Source organism: Tamandua tetradactyla, chromosome 14, assembly GCF_023851605.1.
Source record: "Tamandua tetradactyla isolate mTamTet1 chromosome 14, mTamTet1.pri, whole genome shotgun sequence".
Lineage (NCBI taxonomy): Eukaryota > Metazoa > Chordata > Mammalia > Pilosa > Myrmecophagidae > Tamandua > Tamandua tetradactyla.
In genome coordinates, this window is record NC_135340.1 from 77210938 (window position 1) to 77234602 (window position 23665).

Below are 23665 nucleotides of genomic sequence, written 5' to 3' on the forward strand. Positions count from 1 at the left end.
AAGTGACAGAAAATATGCAATCTCAAGCCAAGAAAAATCCCAACGCAAGACTTACAGAAGTCAAGGAAAATTGAATACAGAAGCGTTCAACTTGAATTATTTGTCGCCAAGAAAATTAAAAGTCTTTCATCTGCTCTTCCCAGCTAATACACTCCCCTAAACATTTCCAAATGTAATCCGAAGGTGATCGAATTCCACTTTATATGCTGAAGAGTAGAATAAATATATCAAGTTTATCTAGAATACTTGTGTCTGTCTCCTTCATAGATACTAGAAAATACTGACACGGTACCACACATATTAAAATGTTTCTAAAGTCCCCATTTGAAAATTCGAAATAATTTTAAGAGGTTTGAAATAAACCCTCACCCCCAAATGCTTCTTAAAGACAAAAAATACTTTTTTGAAGAAAGTACAAATGATGATGCCGTTTTATCGATACACACAAAACTACAGAGAAAAAGACAGCTTGCGAATTAGTTAAAATAGAAAACAAGCCTATACAAAAGCAACAAAGAAAAACCTACCAAAAGACACATGCTAGACAGAGACACGATGGCAACGGCAAATCTCTGCTTAGCTGTATCGAATATACATAGCTTTTGAAATCTCTTTAGATGGAATGAAAATGTTTTGGTATACCTAATCCATTATTTAATGTTTTTACATGACCCTCTCCCCCCATTTCCTTAATTTTTCCTTTGGTACAAAGAAAACCTAAACACGTGTAGCCTCTTTTCCTAAGTGGATTCAACCTAAACAAACACAGTCACATGAATTATTCTCGGAGTAATCCATCCAAGCGTAATGCAGACCAAAGGTCATGGGTTTGCAGCTTGCCTCCCTGGGTCCCTTTCAAGTCATCTCCACTCTATGGAAAGCGAAGACAGCATCCGGCTCAGTGGTTCTCAAAGTACGATCAGCAGACTTCTGGGGGCCCCAGAGACTCTCTCAGGAGACCAGGAGGTCAAAACTATTTTCATAAGAATATATCATACACGAAGTAGAGTTATCCAGAGTCTACATGATTTGTGATATCACAACAGACTGAATGCAGAGACTGGGAATCCAGCTGTCTTCCATTAAGCCAGACATAAAAGAGATTTGTAAAAAAAGAAAAACAATGCCACTCTTCTTGCTAATTGTTTTCTAATAACAATATGTTATTTATGTTAATATACAACAAATTTATTATTTTTAATGAATTAATAAGTGTTTTTAAAGTTTTCTCCATTTTGATTTCTAATACAGAAAATATCAATAAATATAACTCATGCAAACAAAAGCTATTCAAGGGTCTCAGTAATTTTTAAGAATGTAAAGGGGTCCTGAGCCCACAAAGTTTGGGAACCACTGATTTACCACAATGCCTGGTATATTGAAATGGTTAATATATCTGTATCAAGTTGGTGAATTGATTCATTAATTACAGGGCATTATGATGATTTTAAAATATGCAAGAGACTTCAAAGTGCAACAACTGGAAATGGCCAATAAAGACCCTTAGTCCTTTGTTCCTACTTACAGCATGATAAAAAAAAAAAAACTGGCAAGAGACAAAACTGTAGAGCAGCAATTATTATTGCATTAAAAATGCTGGTAAGTATAGCTTAAAGACAAATAAAGGAAATAAAGGGAGTGTCCATGTAAGAGGCAGGTATTGGTGAAAATAGACCCTGCTTATCAGTGGGCTTCTTTACCCATCCTATCACCACTTATTTTTCATTTCAAAGAAACAAAATGAATGAATTCAAAGAGTATGTCCTTTGAAACGGTTTTATGAGGTTTTAATATCCAGCCTAATTAAACCATGCAATACCTTACATGATCCAAGTGTGTAGGGCCCCACATGGCATAAGGTCATCTGTATGGACCAACAGGTTAACTTTACTGTGTCCCTTGGCCATAACATTAGTATTCTTCTCCTATTTTTCTCTCAGGAAGTGTTTTATTCATCTTTCAAATTCCATTTTGGACAATACCTCCTTGAAAAAGCTTTCCTGGAATTCTCCTTTCCCAGAAAAAGTTAAAAATTCCTTCCTCTATCTTACCCCTTTACCTTGTACATATGTCCTTTGGAGCATATTGAAATTCTTCAGTTTTACTATCTCCTTCACTTATCCACGAGCCCCTAGAAGAGGGTCTCGTGTACCCACAAAGGTGTACCCATCTTTGCCTTCCAGCATGCATCACAGTGCCACACATGGCCACCAATGAAAATGCATAGGTTGACCGTCAGAACTGAGGGAGAAAACCACTGAATTCCGTGATGCTGAGAAAACCTTCTTGACCAAAAGGGGAAAGAGAGAAATGAGACAAAATAAAGTGTCAGTGTCTAAAAGATTTCAGAGTCGAGAGGTTATCCTGGAGGTTATTCTTATGCATTATATAGATACCACCTTTTTAGTTTATGGTGTATTAGAGAGGCTGGAGGGAACTGCCTGAAATGCAGAGCTGTGTTCCAGTAGCCATGTTTCTTGAAGATGATTGTATAATGATATAGCTTTTGCAATGTGACTGTGTGAAAAAGGTTTGTGAAAATCTTGTGTCTGATGCTCCTTAAAAAAAAAAAAAATTGAGGGAGAATGGAAACAAATAATAAGGGGGTAGCAAATTTCCATTATTTTCCAGCCCAACTAGAAACTCAGTATGTATCTTAGTGATGGTGAGTTGATGCTGCCAGGTTTGAGGATGAAGGGCAGCCCACTTAGAGAGAACCTAAAAACATACCCCCTGAAAGAAAATTTAGCTTTTTTCATCCTTCTGAAAGAACACAAATTACAAATGATACAGACATGGATATCAAATGATAAATTAAACCAAGGTAGAAAACTCACAAGGCAAAAAACAGCACTGAAGTGAAAAGCTGTTAATCAGCAGAAAAGAACTGAATAAGAGGGCAAATTTGATGATCTGGGATGTTTATGCTACATCAGAGAAGTTTGGAAATGCATGCTCCAAAATCAATCAGACTTTGTTGCCACCTCTTTAACATGCCCATCAGGAAGAACACATATTTTCATTAGAAGGGCAAAAGAAGTTTTTTTAATTATTATTTCTAGGATTAGCTTTGGCAAAGAGATGGAGAAAGCAGGTCATTTCTGTGTTCGACTGTAAGAAAATAGCTATATGGCAAGAATTAATATGTTGCCAGAATCTGATACAGAAGGCATATCTACACACCTCCAAAAGACAAGGAAATAGCAGTTGCACTCTACTGAAGATCTGAGATTGGGTAACTAAGGGCAATCAAATCTTAGGAAGAGCCATGGAGAGTAAAGAACTTGGAACATGAAGATCTTGCCCATCCTTACTAGCTCCATTAAAATTAGATGTTTATCCTTTTGTCCGACTTTGAAAATAGCAATTTATTTCTCATTCATTAGTCTGATTTCAAACCAGCCTTACTGAACGTCTCAATTAACAGAGACCCCAAGGTCACGATAACACCAGGACCCTCTCCATATCTGTTTTCTGTACCCTATTGTATAACTCAGCTCTCCTCAATACAGCATGAGTTTTAGCTCAGGGGGAAATCTCATTGTGGAAGCACAGAATGTTAGGGATGAAAGTTAGCCCAGGAACTGTCTAACCTAACCCCATACGCTTCAACAAGATAGATGCCCAGAGATCTCAAGTTCCTTCTCTGGGGTCACACAGCTAACTGTCAGAAACAGGCCAGTACTCGAATCCCCCTTTCTCCAGTTTAGGGCTGTTTCCATGAGACCAGATACTCTTTTGGAAATTTGTGTTTGGACAAATCACTAGTCCGAGCACCATTTCTTCTCTACATAAAGAAAAACAACGTCATGTTCACATCGAGAACATCAGTCCTTCGTGTGTATTTATTCCCTGGGGTGAAGAATAGGGGAGAGAGCATACCATTGAAGCAGACGGCTGTTTCTGGAGGAGGACAAGGGTTTAGGGTGAGGCAAGGCACAGCCTCAGGAAGTGGCCCATGTGAAAGTGTAAGGAGAAACAGGATATTTGCCTAGTCCCCAAATACTTATTGATTATAAAGGGAAATCAGGTTTTAGAAAAACCCGACGGACAGCACCTTCACCAGGGGGTCAAGGTTAGCATATCAGAAATGGGACAAATAGATGCCATGTGCTCCTGAAATGATGCCCTGAAAAAGGCCCTTCAATTCTGCAGCATTATTTCTTTCAATTCATGGCCTCCATTTAAAAATGAGAAAATACCAGAGCCCAAATTGGGGGACATTCTGCCAGGTAGCTGACGAGGGCTCTTCAAAAGGGTCAAGGACATGAAAGACATGGAAAAACTGCAGATCCGTCACAGATGTGAGGGGTCAAAGGAGATGGGATGACTAACTGCAATGTGAGAGCCTGGATTTGGATCCAGGAACGAAAAGTGGACATTGGTGGAAAAACTGGTGGAATTTGAGTAGGTCTGTAGTTTAATTAGTGGCATGGTGACAAAGCTAATTTTTTAGTTTTGATAATTGCACATAGCTATGTGGGATGCTAACACTGGGGAAAACTGGAAAGCTCTTTTTTGTACTATCTTTGCAACGGCCCTGAAAGACTAAAATTATTTCAAAAGAAAAAAACTTTTTAAAAAGTGGCTCATGGATGGGCAGGAGGTACAGATGATAACTTTCTGATCACTCTTTTTTAAAAAAAATATTTTTATTAATAAAACAAACATTCTTCCTGCCCATGTAAAAATAAAAAAATAAAACAAACATTCTTAACAGACTAACATTCTATACATGGCGTACAATCAATGGCTCACAATATCATCACATAGTTTTGTATTCATCACCATGATCGTTTTTTTGCACACTTAATCCACTCCAGAAAAAGAAGTAAAAAAGAAAAAAGAAAAACTCATCATATCATACCTCTTACCCATCCCTCTCATTGACCACTAGTATTTCCATCAACCCAATTTATTTTAACCTTTGTTTCTCCTATTATTTGTTTATTTTTAAAACGTATTTTTTATTCACCTGTATAAAACGAACATACCCTGGATAAAAGGAACATCAGACACAAGGTTTTCACAATCACACAGTCACACTGTAAAAGCTGTATCATTATACAATCATCTTCAAGAATCAAGGCTACTGGAACACAGCTCTACAGTTCAGGTACTTCTCTCCAGCCACTTCAATACACCATAAACTAAAAAGGTGATATCTATATAATGTGTAAGAATAACCTCCAGGATAACCTCTCGACTGTTTGAAATCTTTCAGTCACTGACACTTGATTTTGTCTCATTTCTTTCTGATCACTCTTTTCAACACCTTGTTAGAATCAAACACTTTTCTCTACATTCTTTCAAAACCACTTTGCTTAAATCTCTTTTCACAAGCTCCCTTTTCTCATTTGTTTTGGTTATCTTCGTATTTATCTTTTTAAAATGATAGTTTGTAAGGGCAGAAACCAGGGGGTAATCTTCATCACTACTAAGAGCGTCTAGTCCCATGATGATTTCCACAAAGTAAATGCTCAGTAAAATGTCTGATGCATGAATGAATGAGTCACATTCAAAAGACCCATACTTCACCTTTTCATGCCTCTCCTTCCTGCAATCAGTCAAAAAAGACACTGTCAGACAAACATGCCCTGTCTAAATCTGTCAATCCTTGGAATTCACAGAGATAAGAGGGTTCCCCCAGTTTCTCACATCCTTCTGCCTGATGCAATGGCCCCTCCCCTCCTCATCTGGGACTGAGCTGATACAGAGCCATCTCCTGCTAAAGTGGTCAGCAGAAATCACACACAGATCTCTGGACAGCTGATATTAGGAATGCTCCTGCTTCCCCTGGATGAGTTACAGATGTTCTTCTGTATTTCATGACTTTTCCCCATCTCTCTCTCTCTTTTCTCTGGTAAGTTAAACACACAAGTTGTGTCTGCAACCATGTCTGTCTCTCCACAGCATCCAACACAGAACACTGTCCTCACAACACTAACCACTAAGAGGCTGTGCAACATTCCCTGGGCTCTTTGTCTAGAATGCCCCTCACCTCCTAAATTCCATGCACTGCATCACCTCTTCCAGGAAGCCTTCCCTCCACATCACTCTCACCGCCACCCACCCCACCCCTCCACTGCCCTTAGACAATCATTTCGTATTCTCTGGTACCTGTGTACCGGCTGCATAATTCTGTTTTAATACTTAAAACAATCTATATTAATTGTCTATTTGCACATTCATCTCCCCTCCTATAACAAGAGGTGTTTGAGAGCATAACTTTGCTTTATTTACTGTACAGCCTTAGTCCCTTGAGAGTACTTGGCATGGAGTCCACTGTACAATAAATGTGTGCTGAGTCAAAGAATGAATGTTATTTCCATTCTCTGACTTTTTCCACCCAGAAACTTACCAAGCTAGCAGATACATGAAACATGGAGGTGTGGCATGAAACAAATGAACACAGGTTACTAACACATTCCACAGCCCTTTTTGCTGTTGCAGCGAGCTTAAAGATTTGGTCCTGTCACTCTATAAGTGAAGCCTTAGCACACTGATGAAGCATGCAGTGATTACGTGCTGACACCGATTTCACTGAGCCTCTGCAGCAAACTCAAGGATATTTAGTCTTCAGACCTGTTGATCTCGTCTTTTTTTCCTCCTGGAAGCTTTAATACTAAGAGGAGCAGGAAATGAATTTGTGGAACTAGACAGGTAGGCTCTCTAGCGTTACCAGGGTTACTCTAGTATAAAGAATTTGAAAACTGGCCAAAATGTTCTCACTCAAAAATTTCATCTCCGCTAACTGCGTGTTCAGAGTAGTTTCCTTCTATTTAACCTGATATTGGTGATGCCTTACGATGGCTCTGATACTTTTGGCTAGCTGCATTGTTCTCTCACTGGTCCCCCAAACTGGAAACCTTAGATTTGTCAATTACTTCTCCCTCCCTTGGTGCCCAAATCCACAAGAAATCTTATGCTATTGATTCTACCACTGAACTAATCTAAACTAAATCTCTTCTCCAATCCGGTAAGAACGATTCAAATCCCAGGCTTCATCTCCTACCTGGACAGTGGTGGTTTCCTTAGCTATAGGCCACCCCCTCTGTGGTTCAGGCCAGACAAACCTCAACTCCTCACAAGGCTCAGATGGTCTCATCAGGAGGAGGTGTCTGCATCACTCCCCTCTCCGCCATCTCTTGCCCAGGCCAAGATGTGCTCTGCTAGACGCTGTGGTCTGGCTAACTCCTCACACCTCTGCTCTGGAATGCCCCACCTTCTTTCTCTACCTGATAAACTCCTATACATTCTTCACAGGCCAGTGCTTAAGCTACTTACTTTCCACTGCATTGGTTAACCCTTGCCCAGAGGAAAACACCTCGCATTATTTAGCATTCAATCCTAATGTTTTCTGTGGCTGGCCCCTCCTAGAACTCGGATAATTTGCCCATCCATGAATTGTCTGCAGTGCATAATACCTGCCAATAGCAGCCCCTTAAAAGAAGTTTATTGAATTAAATTTACTTAACTCTTATTTAACTTTTCATGTGCATATGTGTATGTCTTTGACTAGACTGCAAGTTTCTACAAAGGCCTTTGACCTCCTAGCTCAGCACCCTACTTAGTGGAGGGCATTCAAAAAAGATGTGTTGGTTGATTGAAGAATAAAAATCATCTGCAGAAACTGAAGATGTAAGTACCAGGATTATACTCATAGTCCTCAGACCCCGGTGTGCATCAGAATCAGATGAGAGACGGGTTAAAAATGCAGAAGTTCTGGCACTGGCCCTGTAGATTATGATTCAGGAGGATGGGGGAAGGTTTCAGAAATCTGTGCTTTCCACGAGATCCCCCACCTCTGACAATGAAAGTGTGCTGCTCCCCAAACTTGAGAACTACTCCTTCACACTGCCTGCTTGATCAGCTTCTGCCCTCTACTTGTCCTTCAAGCATCCCTCCCTCTGAGGCCAGAGGTGAGAGGTGAAATCAGGAGTCACAAAAGAAGAGAAAAAGACCAGAGACCTCTGTTACCACTTCTCTCAGAAACCAGCCCCCCGATCTCAGAGGCAGCCCAAGCGGTGATTGTATCTAGAGAGCACACAGCCTACTTATCTGCTCTCTCTGAAATGCCAGTGAGTTTGAAAGGCACTTTGTCCAATTAGAAGTGTGGAGAAATATTCATCCTGTCCATGACAAAGATGAAGTGCTTCTTTCAAAAGCAGCCGTGGCAGCCTGCCAGGTTTAAGGAGCCCAGCTATTCCACACCGAGCCAGCAGTTATTAATTAGTTTTATTAGTGGCAGGTCCTTAATGCAAAATGACAGAAGGGGAGAGAGAATATCCCCATCACTACTAAAATACAAATTGTCCAGATTTAGGTTGTATTGCTCCCCAACATGTACAGGCGGCTGGCCAGGCCGAGTAGGGAATGGAGGATGCAGCCAAATGTCTCTCTGCAGAGTTCCGGAGTATTAATGGCATGACAAAGAGCCTTGGGTGCTTACCTCAGGTAGCTCTCTAGGGGCAAATCCAGCAATTTTAATTACCAAGGAGGAAGAGCCTCCAAGGGGAAGGTGGAGAGGAGAGTTCTGGTGGGGGGGAACCAAGAGCTGGGTTAAGCTGGGAATGGCAAAGAGGCCCTGTGCAAGCAACAACTAGCCCAGGGATACTTTCCTGAGAATTAGTCTTACACTGTCAACCTGTTTTTTATGACTATTAATCACATTTGTACTTATAAGCACTAAGACAGGATAATCAAATCTCATGCTTCAAAGCATATGTTTATCACCACAGGCATAAAAAGGAAGGGGAAAAAAAAAGTTTACAAGTCTGCACCGCCGGCAAAAGCACTGTTTATCTGGTTGCTTTTTCAGAAGCACCCTGGGGGGCTCTGGAGAACATTTTGTAAGGGAGAGGACAGAACTGCCCAGCTTCTCGCTTTGTTCCTGTTTCTCCTTCTTTCCGCACTAGACCCGAGGCTTGAAATTAAAGGCAGTCCTCGAACATCCGGCTGCCCCCCTCCTCACCTAGCACCCTCCCCATCTCCTTTTCCCAAAGCCTGGCAGACCTTCCTTCTTTGCCCCAAGAGATGGGGGCCCCCGTCAAGTTCTGGGGTGATGCCTTTCTTTGATACACTTTTCGTTTAGCAGCTTGTGGGCTTCTTGTTGTTCCCCCGACAATCTGTAACCCAACCTCAAGCTGTTTTTGCTTTGAAGAGGTTTTCCTACCCCACCCACCTTAGAGCAAACTTCCTCCAGACCACGGCAAGGACGGGCCAACGTCTGCAAAAGAATCAGATAGTAAATAGTTCAGTCTTTGTGGACCATACGGTGGTCTCTGCGGTAATTACTCAACTCTGCCACTGTAGTCTGAAAGCCATCACAGACAACTCATAAGTGATCGTGCACATGTTCCAATCAAACTTTATTTCCAAAAACAAACAGTGGATGGGCCAGATTTGGCCCATGGGTTGTAGTTTGCTGCCCCTCATTCTGCAGCAGCAGCAGCAGCAGCACCCAATTCAGGTATCCAGGTACTAATGAGCTCTGCAAAACTGGTTGGAATAGTTCAAAAGTTCTTACAGAATAGGCAAATTTGCCCTCATCACATGTTACAGGCAAACCCAAATCTCTAGGATGAAACCATATCAGCCCCTCTTGGTAACAGCGACCGCATTACACTGACTGGCAAGCTCACTATGTTTGACATGCGTAAATTGGAAGATAATCATTAATAAGTATAAATGGATGATCAAAATATGTATAAGTGTGAGGCCCAGGATGGGGGAAAGCAAGTAATAAAAGTGGCTCATGCTTGTTTTCCTCCTTTCAACTGCGGGGTGGGGGAGGTCTCAAAAACACCTAACAACACATACTTCTCTAAGAGATTCCCTCAACAGTGCTTAACTGTTTCTTGAATGAATAAATTTTTATACCTATGCTACATGCTCTAAGATATATGAAAATGAATACGAGACAATCATTGCCTGTGGTCGTTAGATTCAGGTGTCAACATGGCCAGGTGAAGGTGCCTAATTCTACTGCTGTGGACATGAGCCAATGGCATGTGAACCTCCATCTGTTGCTGATTACATCTGCAGTCGGCTAGGAGGTGTGCCTGCTGCAATGAATGATCTTTGATTTAATTGACTGGTGCTTAAATGAGAGAACACAATGCAGCACAGCCCAGGCAGCTCAGCATACCTCATCTCAGCACTTGCAGCTCCACCCAGGCCTTTGGAGACACGGAAAGGAATCACCCCAGGGAAAGTTGTTAGAACCCAGAGGCCTGGAGAGAAGGCCAGCAGAGATCACCCTGTGCCTTCCCATGTAAGAAAGAACCTCAGTTGAAAGTTAGCTGCCTTTCCTCTGAAGAACCAACAAAATAAATCCCCTTTTATTAAAAGCCAATCCATCTCTGGTGTGTTGCATTCCGCCAGCCGGCAAACTAGAACATTGCCTTCCTAGGGTTAATGGTCTAATAACGGAGAACATAAAAGGATAAAGACATAAATAATATACAGCATCTATATGCAGGTACTTTATTTGTAGGTTTCACTCAACATCTATTGACGCTTGTTTTGGAGAGGATATTAGCCAGCCGGTTCATCTGGCTTCCCAGCTCACACACAGCAGACCTTATCAGACAATTCAAAAGAGGGTAGAAGAAGGAGCCAAGGGAAGCCAGCGCAATGTCAGTTTCCCAGCAAGAAGGAGAGCTGCAGCCTAAAAGGGGCCAAGACACTAAAGATAGAACTGACAATCGTAATTATGAATAGGGATGTTTATCCCAGCATTGTTTGTGATGGAAAAGAAAAACAGTGAAAGCAACCTACATATTCATTAATAGGGATGAATACATTAAGGTGCATTTATGGTTAGGAAAATTACGCAGTTGTTAACAAAAAGGATAAATTAGATTGGTATCTCTTGCCTTGTATCTCGTCCATGATACATCTTTAAGTTCATCTGTTCCTCATCCCCAACTAACCTGTTGGCGCTAATTCCCATGTGTATCTATAAAAATGATTTTCCTCTATCAATTGGCATTGGTCCAAAAAAGAAAGTATCACCGTGCCCTGCTGTAAGAATGTCAGTGTGCTTAGATCCAAAATTAGGAAATGCACACACAAACATCTGTAACCCTCCCTTTGCAAAGGGGACGCTCCCCATCAACAAGAGGGATGCTAAACGACTTAAAATTGAGAGCATTACATGGTGCATGGAAAGCATGCTGCCTGTGGAAACTAAACTGATGTGAACTTTACAGACATCTGCATAAAATGAGGACCTCCTTTAAATATTAGAAAATGCTTTCATTAATAAAAATCAAAAGTCGCAGTCATAAAAGATAGGTTACATAAAGGATTCAAAGGAGCAGTCATATATCACCCAATGGTTATACTATAGAATGTTTCCAAATATAAATATAAATATATATCCTATTCTCCCATTGTCATCTTTTTTTAAAAAAACCAAGCACGTGACTGAGCTTCAATAACACTAGTTTTAAGGTTCTTATCCCTTCAGCTGAGAAATTAACAGTCTATAAACAAAGACTACATCATCAGGGAGATGATTCGTGTATTTGGGTCTACATTAGAGAAGCAGTGTTGTGTAGTGGAAAGAACATAATCTTAAGAATCGAAGAGGCCTTTATCAAAATGCTGGCTCTAACACTGTGAATCTGGGAAAAGCTCTGAACCTCTGTTTCCTCATCTAAAAATAGGAACAGCAGCACCTCCTTTGCACAAGCTTCATGCAAGATGGAAACGCTGTATGTGAAGCCTCTGGTATAGCCCTTGGCACAGAGCAATAATCGTGACCTATTATTATTATTTCACAAATTGGTATTTCTTAAAGGAAAGCACGTCTATACTGCCATCTCTCCCCTTGTAGCAGAAAAGAGAAATCAGTTCTGATCAAGGGCACACCTAATAACTGAGAAGAAAATGGGAAGATGACACCACTGCACAGCCCCTTTCTTGTTCATTTAGCTATGGCCCCAGGACACTAAGAGGCTGGTTGCTGTATTTCTTAGGCTGTGTCCAAACCATTTATTTGGACCCAGGGTTTTGCCGATGAGCACATTCACACCTTCAAAATATTCACCTTCCCCTTTCATTCTTCCTTCATGTGGAATAGGGAAACTGACTGCTTCTCTGGTCTTCCTCTCTAAACAATAAAAACCATAAAGTGCTACTCATGCAAACACCACACACACACACACACACACACACACACACACACACACGGTAATCCAAGGACACACTCTTTAGCCCAAAGTACAACTCTATCCATCGAGCGGCTTCAGCAAGGCCCCAGGGGATCCCAATGCGCTCGCCCAAGAACTCTGTTTCCCCACATCCTATAGCCTGCATCTGTCTCGAAAACCTGGTGGTAACAGGAATATTTAAAAATCAGGTCTGCAGAGAACTATAAAGTCTGAATGCCAAATACTATTGCCATTCAAGCTTCACTTCTCTCAAAAAAGGCTGCCGAGAATGACGATTACAACTGCAGTCCGGGCTCAATCTCAACCTTGTTTAATGGCGCATGAGGCGTTTAGGTTGATAGCCAAGGGATATGTGCAGCTTTTGGGGGGTAAAGTTGTCAACAAACAGAGGTCACATCAGCACATGTCCCTCTTACCAATGCATTAAGCTATTTAAGTAATTGTTACCGTGCAGGTTCAGCAATTTTGATTTATTGAGGAGGGTGCTATGAATAATGCAGGAGGACTTGACCCTTAGTCTTTAATTCCTCTCACTTACCCCAGCTACTCTTCACCATAAAATAGTCATTCTGTAAATTAATGTGTTTTATGTAAAAAGTGACATGGTGTCCTGGTTTGTGCCTAAAGGCAAAATTACCCTGGATGGCCAGTCTCCCAACCAAGCCAGGAGAGACCTAGCCCACTTCTCCCCTGGTAGAGGGGGAAATCTACCAGGTGACAAAAGAAGACAGAACTACCCATCCCACATGAGACCGCACGTCCTCCGTTCCCCAACAACGGCACACCTGTTACAGAATCAGGGGACCAATGCTCATAGCTGGGGACTTCGCTGCAACTCAGTGCTGGGTCCAGCCTCATCTCCCTGGAAGTGATCTAAGGTGGCTCTTCTCTTCTCTGAGAGACCCACAGCCATTCAGGCAGGGAATCAGCCTATCGCTTTACCTTCATTAACATTCGGTTTCTCACTTGGGGGAAGGAATGATTGATGCACAGGACTGCCAGCGTATACCCAACTCCTGATTACACGATCCGATGACCAGAGACTTGCCTCCATCTCCCGACTCTGTGACTCTGGCTATCACAGAGCTTGAGTAAGTCCTTTAACATCTCAAAGTCTCACTCTTCTAACACAGAGAGAACCAATAGCTGCCTCACAACAATATCTGAAGTCGAACTGACAAAGTACCTATGGCAGTGACCGGCCAACTGAAGATGCTAACAAATATTAGTTGTTGCCATTCCTGTTATCCTTTAAGCCCTCGCCCAACACTCTCTACCACCAAGCGAATTAACAACCACACCCCAGCCTAGCAAATAAGGTCTTGCCCAGCCCATTCTCCTCCTCCTGCTTATCATCCTATCTCCCAATATGAAGCATCTATTTAACCATAATCCTCAACCCCATCATGCCAATTCCCACATCTCACACTTTTGTTCAAATCATACTAAAATTCTCCTGTCTTCACCTCAGTCTATCTAAAATTTATCCGTTCATTTAAACAACAGTACGTATCTTTAGAATCTATCACATGCTCCACGAGGGTAAGGCACCAGGCCATTTGCTGTACCAAATTAAACCCCAGCATACAGTTGTTGGCGCAGGGACTGTGGGTGAAAAATGGGTTTCACACAACCCAGCCTCAGTCAACAAGAGTCTTTCTAAGGATTCATCCAGGCCCGAGGGAAGAGAAAATTGTTCTCTTTTCTGTAGGATCTCTTAGAGAAAGAACCTATTGCTGGAGAGAGATGGCCTGAGAACGGAGAACGGCCATGTCAGAAACTTTCACTCCCTGATCCAGCCCTTCCTAAAGCCTGATCCGTCCCTTAAACTTTCTAGTTACATGAGCCAATTGGCCCCATTTTTCTTTACGTAATTTTAGTTTGGGGTTTCTCACATGAACAACAGAGAACTGTGACCAATACCAAAACCGACTGTATTTCCACGTGAGTATGCAAAAGCATTATGGTTAATTGCCTCACGTAAATGATGTATTTTAATTCTCCACTTTTACAATTATGGAAAATGAGACCCAGAGAGTTGGATCGCTTTCTGGAGGTAATACACTTAGGGACAGTGTCAAGTGTCAAGACTCCATTGCCCCTGATGCCACCCTTAGGACACTAACCCTGGGGGACAGCTCTGGAGTGTGGAGGAAGGGTTGCTGGTCTTCACAACAGCCCGATTTGGAAGAACTGACTTAGTTGGAAGGGCCTCCACGCAGTTTCCTACTGTCCCGAGGTATGGGCTTTTACAAAGCACCTCAAACTGCCCTTCACCTGCCCTGCTAGCAAGGCCCAGACTGTGGTAATGAATGGCAGGCGGGAAGGACGTGAAGTCCAAAGTGAATTCAATGGCAGCACTAATGGAATTGTTTCCAGGTCTAGAGCACAAGCTAAACAAAATTCCTTTTAGAGACTTGGGACCCTGGGCCCTCTCAAGTGCCCAGAGAAAAAAGAAAATGCATCGTGCATGGGAGAACGTGGAAGCAAAACATCACAAATAATTTCTTCTATTAACTTAAAATATGAAAGCATATCTCAGGATTGTTGGAGAAGGCAATAGTCTACTAAAGTTAAAAGATAATGGAAACACAGGCTGTTGCTGTTTTGCATTATTAGTATTTTTGAATGACACACTGTACATTGGACATTTCAGTGTATTGATGAGAGTTTCCTAAACATTAGCTGATCATACTTAAGGCTTGGAGGTTATTAGGTGATACAGAGTATGTGGTAAAGGTGAAGGTAGAGCTACGCTGCCCAGGATTGTCTGAGTGCCATATTCCAACTCTGCGAACTTGGACAAGCTAATTAACCTCTCTGGGCCATATTTCCTACATCTGTAATACAGAGATAATAGCAGTACCATTCTCCTCACAGTGCTGTGAGGAATTAAATAAGATAATCCCAGTAAAATGCTCAACACAATGCCAGGTGAATATTATTAGCCCTTTTGTTGTTATGGTCGTTGTCAATAATAACAGTATTATTAATGTTATTATTTTAATGCTACCATTACTATTTTTTTATGTTGCCCTACATATATGTATATCTATATATTTTTATACATACACACACACAGAGAAGGGACAGATTTGTGATACATATAACATAGGGAATTTTGTTCACAATTCCTGGAGGTACATAGGCCAGGAAATGAACACTGGTCTCCTGCATGGCAGGCCAGAATTCTACCACTGAACCACCCATGCACCTCCCATTGTTAGTTTTGTAAGACAGTGATACCTTTGGGATCTAGAGAGACATACAGGTCAGTTTACCCCATCACTAAACGGGTAAAAAATTGTAATATTTTTTCCTGCTGTTTGTAGCTCCCTTGACTATGTGAAATTCAGACTGTTACCTTTACTGCACTCAGCATGGGCATTGTTTACATTCCCCTTTCATTTGAAGATAGAGCCAAGCTTTTTAGAATTATTCATTCAACAAGATTCATTACCATTAAGCCTTGCAGTAACTCTCTCCACCACTAGAGGTCGATCACTCATTAATGGGTTTCTTGCTGCTTTGGGCCTCAGGGAGCTTTGCAGGTCCACCTGCAGCTCCAGGATTTTACAAGCCAAACCACACTACAGAAGGCAATGATTTCCTCAACCCGGCGTTCCAAGCTCTCCACCAAGGGCCCCAATCTACATTTCTAACCTGCTATGCCACTATCCACCATAAACAAACCATCACTCCTAAATATATATGCTCATTGTTCTCAAACGGGCCTCAAGCCTCTTCATCTCTGTGCCTTTAAACACACCGTTTGGCTGCACGGAAAAGCAATCCCCTCCCCCATTCCCCTCTCCCCTCCCCCACACGCAACATGCCCAACAGTCTCTCCCTAAACTTTACTCATCCTTCAGAGGCTGGTCGAGGTCCATCTCTTCCTAAAGCTCATAAAGCATTCCCTGCATTCCAGTTTACCAGAGATCTATCTCCTCCTTCGAACCCACTGAGCTTTAGGTTGACACCAATCACCTGTCAATTAGTCACGGCCTACCTTGTACCTTTATTTAACTCATCACTTATTGATGATTTGCCTTCCCAAACCCTGAAGTCACATAGGTCTTTCTATCTCTCAGAATATCCAAGGGCAGTAAAAGGAAGGTCTGATTGTTGAGCACCTAATAAATTCCACGCATACTGCTGGTCAGTTGATAATTTTGATTGATAAGCCAATTAGTTAGATATCTCTATTCTCTACTGAGACTTAAAGAGATAAGATGGCTTGGCAAGGACCTCATTGCTGCTAAACGATGTGTGACCCTGTGTCCGGCAAGGCCCATTCTTTTCAAATTCAAGTCTGCTCTCAAAGCCTTATATCTCCCCTACCCCATTAGATTACACCTATTCAGCATTGCGTTCATTATTTACTAAAAAAATATTTAGAGGTTGCTTGATTAATTAAGGAGCAGCTCATGGTGAAAATCTGTGATATTAGACTATTAACCAACCAGTATCATGGATCACCAGTCCTCAGACCCCCAGCGTCTCTGTGTGACAACGCAGGCAACCCAGCAGATCATGCAGACAAGCCAGGGCTTCTTGAAAATTGGAAACGCCTCCTTCTCCCAGCATTCTGGCAGTTCTGAAGTCACAATGTCTGGCCCCACTAGACCATTACAGGTTGCCAGGATCTAAGGATCTTCTCAGATGAAATGTGGGGGGAGGGGGAATGACAGAGAAGTGGCGCCCGCAGTACACAAAGCGTACTTGGAGGCTTGCATGCACATTTTCCAGTAGCGCTAAGATTCAGTGTGGTAGTAGCTTTGCAATTCCAGTAGCACAGAATTCAGTTAGCCATAATATTATGAAATATGTCGCAAACAACTGGATTTCCTTTCAAACGGCATAAATGAACAAATTGCACATATGCACACAGCATCTGCTAACCTAATAATTAAGATATTAAAAAAAGTCACCTAATGGCACCAAAGTCAGGATAATGGGATAATTGTTACAGTGCTTTAAAAAATTTAAAGACATATAATCCAGTCACCGTGTAATGCGCCGAAAGGGAGGGTCGCTTTCTCATGGTCTCGTTGAGCGCGGTGTTTGGATTAGCGCGATGTGAAAAGCAGCAACTGCTGTTATGTAACTAAACCCTGCATATACAGTTGTCAGTCTGGGTAAATTTAACTCTGCAGGTTTAAGGCTGAGCTCGCTTGCCAGAGCAGAACTTAGGAAACAACAAGGATTTAAAGACATATCGCCGCCCCGGACCACAGGGAGGGCCGGTTCGGGAGCCGTGCAGACAGCAAGGTGTGGATGGCCAGCGGCTTGCCTGTGTCATATCGGGGCATTAGTCCCGGTAATAGCTGGTTTGAAAACAATGAATACTGACAAGAGCATGGTTGTTCAATTACAAAGCTGTCTGCATTTTCTCTCTCCCTACATGGCAATAAAGTCACTTAGGGGGCCTAATGCGGTTCGGAAGGAAAGGCAGCGAAACCTAGAATCAGGGAGAGGCTTTAATAACAGGCTGCCTCACAGTGAGAACAAAGTGGAATCCGGTCTCCAGACAAGGGCTCCGCGGTTCCCACGGCCTGGCGGAGCTGCCAAGAACGGAACCGAGGCCTGGGTTCTAGTCTGTCTCCATCCTGCAATCCTGCTGGCCTGAGAAGAGCCCCTGTCCCTCCCTATGTCTCTGTTCTGCCAGATGCAAAACAAAGGGTGATGGTTAAGTCATCGGTAGTCCCTTCTGAATCTAACACTTTATCTATCCATCACCCTCCCCCGCCCGGTTTTTATCCATTACGCACAGGAAATAACTCTATATTCTAAACTGGGCAATGTCAGGTGAGGCTGAAGAAGGACAGTCGCTGGTAACTGTCTCGATGTCAAAGAATATAAGCCCACTAGCCCATGTTTCCAATACTCACCAGTATCCAGCTGAACTCATTATGAGGCAAGTGTGCCCTGGACCCCATCCAAACAGATTTGGTTAAATCAGTCACAACAAGGAAGCTCCCACTCATGAGATGTTTTCACCATGCACATCTCAAAACCATATGGTGAGGAGTAATACCCGGGAAGAAGCCCTCATCAGACACTGAAGGGAATAAATCAGTGGGGCCTGAGTTCAAAAGAGGCTTGAGAGTTGGGTTTGTTGTTTGCTTTGCATGGTAGGAGGGACATGGTTTGGAAAGATATCATTCGATTGGAAAAGATGTTTTGGCAACTCACAGCCTCTAGATGAAGATTTTTCACTCTGTTTTGTAAATGCAACAGGGCCAGACTAGGATGAGGGGAGTGAGGCACTCATTTCAGGTTAAATTTTAACGGGGCACCAAAAAAACCTCATAAGATCAATAATATTTATTTCTATATTTTAAAGATTGAAACTAATGAAAAAATCCACGATGAACAAAATATCAAACTTTTAAAGACCGCATCATTCTAGAAATAACCATACAGCCAAGTTTTTTTTTAAAAGAATGGATCTGTTTCACATAAACTATCATAACATCTCCCAATCGCACTTTAAATTTAGATCTAGGAAAATAATCAGAGGAAATTAGTGCTGATGACTTATCCACATTCTCACTCTTCTCATATCCACATTTGCATTTGCTAAACATTCTGATCTTGAATATTTGGGAATAAGCAATGAAAGCCATGGACTCACCCCGGGAGGATACGCCAATGAGAGGGTATATGGCTTCCATCTTCTAAGACCAGACTAAGCCGAGATTCTCAGAGACAACTACAGGAAAACCTGCATCCTGGGAGGAAATATTTTCCACAAAACTTTTATTCTTTTAAATACTCACTATTCAAGTAGTGATGAAACTTTGGCTTTTATTGTATTTCCCCCTCAAAAGAAAAGAAGCATCTATATGCCCATATACACATATTTTCTGGAAGTGAAGTGCTGATCACATCTCCCTGAGCTCAAAAACTTTATATGGCTCCCAAATGCCTACAGACCTAAATTCAAACTCCAAAGCCTGGCAATTGAGAGTCTAGCTCTCCACACTAATTCCTACCATTCCCCTTTCCTCCACCCACATGCCAACCAGCCTGTCCCTTTTACCCACTCAGGCTTTTCAGTCTTCCTGGCTTTGTCTCTGCTGGTCCTTCCTGCAGGAAAATCCTTCTCTTACCTCCCCCAACCCACCTCTCCTTTTCTAAATGTATTCATTCTTCCAATCTCAATTCTAAAACAGCCTTCTCCACGAAGCCTTGAACCTCTGGTAGGTGCTAAATTATAGTACAAATTAATGTAAGCAAATGATTGTTCCAAGTAGCATTTGCATTTCAGTTTAACCCTACATTAACCAAAATGCTTAATTTTCCAAGGCGTGCTGATTAATCAGGTGCCCTCAGGAGTGAGCACCATGAGAGGAGGGAAAAAAAAAAATGGAAAAAATAAAACTCCTTATCTTCACTGACTCCTCCTGGAACTAAGCACTTATTCAATAAATTAATGAACACATAAAACTTTGACAAAGTACTAAGGATAGAAAAGAGATTCAAAAGACCCAGAATTCAGATAGAAATCCAAGTTGACTATTCTCTGTATCCTGAAAATCCCACACGTAGAAACATACACACTCTTGGCCCAAGCAGGGGAAGGAAGAAAAATTCCATTTTGAGTCCTAAAGCTGGGCTGCAGGCCCCCAGCTCTCCCAGGCCTGAGTTGCCTGCCCGGGTGATTAGCTCCCTCAGCGAGAATCTGATGCTGGCAGCCCGAATCTCCCCCAACAGAGCAATTCAAAACCATCTTGGTCACACAGAGAGAAGGTGAAAGTATATTCCAAGCAAACCACCGGACTGAAGTCTAGTTTATCAAACCAATTACACCGAGATGTTCCGGGAAGTGGGGGGAAATGTAATCACATATGACAGGGATTATCAAAACTGCTTACACAGTAAATCAGGAAACTGATAACAGGCTGACAGCGGCATATACCTGATGGAGAAATTTCAGGCTCAAATTCCCCCGGCTTACAAAACAGAGCTAACAACAGAGAACAAGCTGTGTAGCACCGCCAGGGACCTGGGTGCCTCTGGGGTGCAGGGTGGAGGGTGGGGGAGGCCTGGCCCAGAGTGAGGATGAAGAGAAGGAGCCCGTTTGAAAGCCTCTCCTGCAAAACCTTATTTTGCAGGAAGCCATTTCTCACTACACTTTTCAAAAACATCTTAATGGGCCTGACCTTGGACACCACAGAATTATAGCAGTGACTCAGGGCAGAAAAGAGGAGCATCTTAGGAGAGCCAAAAGAGGCAGACGGGAGTCAAAGTTGGGCATTGCGGTGAAGACTGGAGACAACTGGGCCTCCAACCCGATGGAAAAGAGTCAGGAGAGGGCCGCACTCTGTCAGGTTTCTGGGGTAAACCGACTTTCTGAGCAATGGCCTAAAACCTACATAGGGCTTCTTGACCTATGAAGGTACCACCCACGCTGGGAAGGTCTCTCTAAGTTTTCTCACCCCCCCATTGCTTCCCATAGAGGGTAGGCAATAGCACGCAGAGAGGACTCATTCTGTACCCCAAATAAAATAGTAATAAATTAACTTTTTGGAACGTGAAGGCACTGCAGGATGCACGGGGCCCAGAGCAAACAAACTGCAGGGGATACCTAATGAATCACTTACAGACAGGACACCAAAATAGAGGCCCTAAATAAAGCAAGTGACCTGGAAAAGGAAATAAATGCCTACATTTTAAAGGAGGGGTCTCGTAGGCCTCTCCACGCATCATTAGGTTTTGTTTTTGCTCACAGTGTGGCACCTTGAAACACCCTAACAGGTTGGGCTGACTCAGGGCGCAAACTTTAAACGTTTTATCAATGCTGGCAACGGCCTTGATTTGCATCAAACTCAATGCTGTCCTTTTGGCAGTTGTTGCACTTAATTGAGTGAAAAAAGCTGTCAGTCTAAAGCCCCGATCCCAAGGTAAATTCACTCTGAACTAACCATCTGCCAGGGCTTCTCCCAGGGTAGTCAGCACTTATCATCCGGAGAACTGGATTCACTTCCTCATAATTAGATCATTCCTGAATTAAATTGACGGTCCCAGAGAAAAAAAAAATGCAAAACATGTTTGGAGACCAGAAAGCAGAAGCTGACTTGTTTTAACAAATGCAAAAGACTACATATTTTTTCGCAGTGATAGAGCAGAACAATAAATGATTTTTCTAAATTAGGCTTCACAACACTTATTATCTTCTATGCCACCCTCATAATTTATATTCGGGGGTTTTGTTTTGAAAGTTGAGGCATTTCTTGCAGGCACCACACATAAACCCTAAGGGTGGACAGCTATTGTTTGCAGATCCAGGTGCCCACAAGTAAGGGCAGACTGGGTTAGCCAATCTTATTAATTGTTGTGAATGTCAAAGTCTCTGTGTATTTGTTGGCACATTCAGGAACTTGCCGTGGATTCAAAATAATAGGAAAGAATTACAGGCGATTTCTTATATCCCGTGGTAGCCATGCTGGTTGGAGAGGCTGGGAGGGGTAGGCAGGTAAAATAATCCACTAAGAGATAAACCTGGGTCCCGGCCCCAAAACCAATGCAATCATGCTCCAAGCAGTAAGATGTAAAGAAATGAAATGGGAGGAAATTCTGAAGGTTTCTCTGTAAACACGATTTCATTCTCCACCAATAATTGGGTGATTTGCCGCAAGTCAGAGTCAGTTTGCAGGTACTTAACTGCACAGGGTTTTTTCAAACACCACGTGTTAACTCAAAATTGTCCAGGAATATTTTTGAATTAACTAAAGTGTTCATTCATTTTTTTTTTCTGTTGTTTTTCAAAAGTCTGCACACCACTTAGTTATCACTGTTTCTGCTGATAAAAGAAAGAGACAGAAACTAGTGAAATCACCACCTCACTGGGCCTTCTCCAATCATGAGCCAGGAAGGATTAATTTTAATCAAAACAGAATGAGATGCACTTTTTTTTTTTTTTTGCCTGAATCATTCAGATAAGAAATTTCAATGCCCACCTTTGTAGGGATGCGATGTTAGAGGTGAGAAAAAGGAAAATGAACAGAGAGCCATTTAGGTCCCAATCAAAGGCTAAGTAGAATTTAAGAGATCACCATCTATAATATTTCCAAACGTACCTTATCTTAATATCACCTGAAGCATTTAATAAAAACAGGAGTTTTAGCCTTTCTTCGAGAGATTTAATTTCAGAAGTTCTAGGCTGGGCCTTCAATAATTATTGAAAAAAAAAAAACTTACCAGTGGCCAAAACTCAGGGTAAAACAAAGAGGCAAGAAGCAAAGTGAAAACTTAAAGTCAGAAAAGTAATGACCAGGCGACCTAACGACTGCTTGGTGTGGGGGGAGGGGCACTCACACCTACATATACACACACACCTCGGCAACCAGGTGTTGAGCGCCAACAGCCACACAGGACCGGAGAAATGGCCTTGCCTCTCATAGGGAAGACCTCTGTTAAAATGGGGATCCACTAAATGCTGCCCCCTTCATGAAAGAAAGGGTAGAAGAATCGCTGTCCCTGGCCCAGAAAATTGAAAAAGGAACCTGCCATCTGCCTGGAATTCCAGGTGAAAAAAAGAAAGACTCCAATGGAAGCTGACACTCTAAGTCTGTACAATGTGCAAATGTGTCTGGGGTCTGAATTTACACTACCTTTGTGTTACAGGAATCCCAAGCTGAAAAATAAATGTAAAACTGAGATCACTAAAAGTTAAACCCCTAGGGCTCTAGCAGAACCTAAATTAAAGACATGATCAGGACACTTCCACAACTCCAGACACACAGGACTCTCTGGAGAAAAAAAACAACAAACTTCTGATGAAGATGAAATCACAATAAAAAATTTCGATCACACATGGAAATGATCCCCTTGCATAAGATGCAAAAAACAAAATTAGCAGCACAAGTACTTGAGATAATAGAATTTCACATGTAAAATAATCCCCCATTTTACTGCATTAAACCACCATCAAAAAATCCAGTGGTGAGTTTAAACAGCAGATTAGACAAAGGGAATAGGAACTCAAAGAAAGAACCAATAGAAGTACCCAGAATACTGAACAGAATAAAATAAAAAACAAGGAAGTCTAAAATCATTAAAAAGGTTTTAACAAGGAGGAAAAAGAAAACAAAATGAAGTAACAGAACACTCTGACAAAAGAAAAAGCAGTTTCGAAAAAGAACCAAATAAAATTTCTTATGATAAAAAATGCAGTTTTTTGAAATGAAAAACTCAAAGGACAGGACACAAAAGAATGCATTTTGTATGTTTCCATTTACATAAAATTCAAGAAGAGGCAAAACTCATCTATGATGGTAGAAATCAGAAGAGCAGTTAGCTTGGGGAGGTTAATGCCTGGGAGGAGCTTTTCAGGGGAATTGAGAATGTTTTCTCTCTTTATCTGGATGGTCATTTCATGAGTATATTCACGTTTAAATTATCACTACTCTACTGCATATATGTTAAACCACCATTAAAATAATTCAATGAGCAGTGTAAATATTAGCCAGAGAGAA

The 23665-nt window shown here is 41.9% G+C and overlaps 1 protein-coding gene and 1 long non-coding RNA gene across 3 annotated transcripts in view; both read right to left on the reverse strand.

The window, feature by feature from the left end:
* Window positions 1-22105, reverse strand: part of LOC143656200 (uncharacterized) — an 86054-nt gene extending 63949 nt beyond the window's left edge. Inside the window, exon 1 of the long non-coding RNA XR_013162424.1 lies at window positions 16646-22105. This is a non-coding gene — a long non-coding RNA (uncharacterized LOC143656200). The remainder of the gene's footprint in view (window positions 1-16645) is intronic.
* The window catches only part of RORA (RAR related orphan receptor A), a 717907-nt gene that overhangs the window by 667977 nt on the left and 26265 nt on the right, over window positions 1-23665 (reverse strand). The gene's annotated exons all lie outside the window — the stretch shown is intronic.